Raw genomic sequence first — 2,387 nt, forward strand, 5'->3', positions numbered from 1 at the left:
CCCCCCACACAGCCCCGCCATCCTCCGGGAAGGGGAGAGGACTGGAGACTGAGTGAATGCTCAGTCGTGCCCACACGATGAAGCTGCTATAGAAATTTCTGATGAATATGGTTCGGAGAGCTCCCGGGAGGCGAGCATGCCGTGTACTCTGAACGGGGCACAGCCCAGCCCTACCTGGACAGAAGCTCCTTTATTGTAAAAGGAAGTGGTCCATGTGCGTGGGAGCTTCCCTGAGTTCTGTGAGCTCTTGGAGCAAATGAGTAAATCCCGGGCTGGGGGTGGGCCAGGAACCTCAGATTTGCAGCAGGTGGGCCGGAAGTGATGGGTGACTGGGGGGCCAGCGACTGGCATCTGGAGAAGGACTGAGCCCCTAACCTGGGGGGTCTGCCCCAAATCCACGGAGTGTCAGGCTGACCCGAATCGAGGACACCAGCTCGTGGTAAGACAGCCGCTTGGGGCATGCGGGAGCTCACGCGGCTGGGGTCGGAGGGGCGATGTGTGCAGGAAGGAGGGGTGGGGGGTGATGTGTGTGCGTGAAGGGGGGGTGATGCGTGTGCGTGAAGGAGGGGCGGGGAAGGTCTCCTCCAGGCGGGGTGACCCGCCTCACTCAGACTGCTAATGGTAGCGTTCCATCTTGCCTAAACACCCTGGCGTGACATCTGGCTGACCAGAGAGCTGGGCACCGCGGCCCAGTGGATCCCAGGAGCAGAACCCCGTTGCAGTAGCCATGGCTCCAGCAGGCCTTGCAGGCCACGCCGCCACACACAGACCACATGTGGTGGGGGCTCCATGGAGCAGGCGAGAGGGACCAGGGCCTCCTCCCAGTTCTCTGGCTGCAGACCCCCGAGACACAGGCGGAGCCGCCCCCCCCCCACGTCCCCAGGCACCCACAGGCGCCCGGCCCTGGGGAGCCCCTTCGCTCACCTGGCCCCTCTGTGCCAGCCGCCACCAGGCTTTGCGGCTCTGTTGTGCCCGACCTGCTGCCCAAGGTCACTAAATTAATTTGAACAAGGACCATGGTTCTGCTGTTGCTTCGGGAGCCCAAGAAGAGCTGCTTCCGGACCTGGCAGAATCCGTGCTGAATTCCACGCAGTGACAATGACATAACGAGGCGCTCCTCCCTCTCTCCACCCCCAGGCCCCGTGTGCTTGGTGACCGGAGCCTGACAGCCTCCATTACTGCAGAAAGGCTTTCAGCAGGAGACCGGGTCTCCCGTGGGGCAGCCGCTGGCACAGGCATGGGGAAGCACAGGGAGGGCGCGTAGGCCAGCCCTGTGCAGCGGGTGGGGGGCGGCTGGGCCCCGGCCACAGCGCTACTGCCCTGTTTGTCTTTCTCTGGTGTGAGCTCAAAGGGGAAACAAACGTGCTTGTTGGGAATGTTAGCCATGAACTCTGCATGTTCTTACGCTTTCCTTTGCCACGACGCACGCGCACTCCGCTGAGCAGAGCGGAAAATCTATATATTGGCTCCAGTGCGCATCTCTTCAGGGACTAGTCCACTGAGTCTGGTCTGATGCCGGGGTCGGGGGGAGCAGAGCAGTGGGGGAGGGAGGGCATGGAGGGAGGCCGAGCCCCGAACAGAAGCACGATTTCCTGGCTAACCTTTGTCACTCCCTGTCCCCTAGTCCCTCCTTCCTGGGGGCCTGGGCATAGGGCGGTGGCCACATTTGCTGCCGAACACAGGGCCCCCTGGGCCCCCGTCTCTGTGCTTTCAACACGGCGGACCCCTCGGAGCACCCCAGCTCTGGCCCCGGGAGGCTGCTCCCTCCCAGCCCTTGTGTGTGTCCAGGCCCTCAGGGGGGCTCTGCTGGCCAAGGCTAGGACTGCTGAGTCAGAACCCCTCCTGACCTGGCCTCCCCGCTCTGTGCCCAGCCACATGCCTGGAGGATGGGGTGGCTTCTCCCGCTGCCGGCCGTGGAGGGGAGCAGAGGTCCCAGGCATAGACCGAGATGCGGAAGGCGCTTTAGCGACCACACAGCTTACGTTTTGTCTCTGGCCCAGTCCTCAACACGGATGCACCCAGGCAGAGCCCGGGACGGGGTAGGGATGGCGCACGTGGGTTCCTAGGCGAGGGGGTGAGCGGCCCTGCCCCTCTGGTCAGCCCCTGCCCCCTACACTTCCTGCCAGCAGCAGCCTCCAGGCCTGTCCTCACGTCACGTCGCCGTCACCAAGGAGCCCTGGACAGTCTGCCACAGTCCACCCTGCTGACCTGCCCAGGCGAGGGGCCGCCAAAGCTCCTGGATCTCCCAGCCCAGCCGCACATACCCACACACCACAGAACAGGCCGCGCCCCAGGGGCCGGTCCTGGTTTCCTGGCGCAAGGAGGAGCGACCTGTTTACCTCAGGTGGCCCCATATTTACATGCAGACGGGGGGGGGGGGGGGGGGG

The sequence above is a fragment of the Ursus maritimus genome, unplaced genomic scaffold (genome assembly GCF_017311325.1).
Source record: "Ursus maritimus isolate PB19 unplaced genomic scaffold, ASM1731132v1 scaffold_7, whole genome shotgun sequence".
Lineage (NCBI taxonomy): Eukaryota > Metazoa > Chordata > Mammalia > Carnivora > Ursidae > Ursus > Ursus maritimus.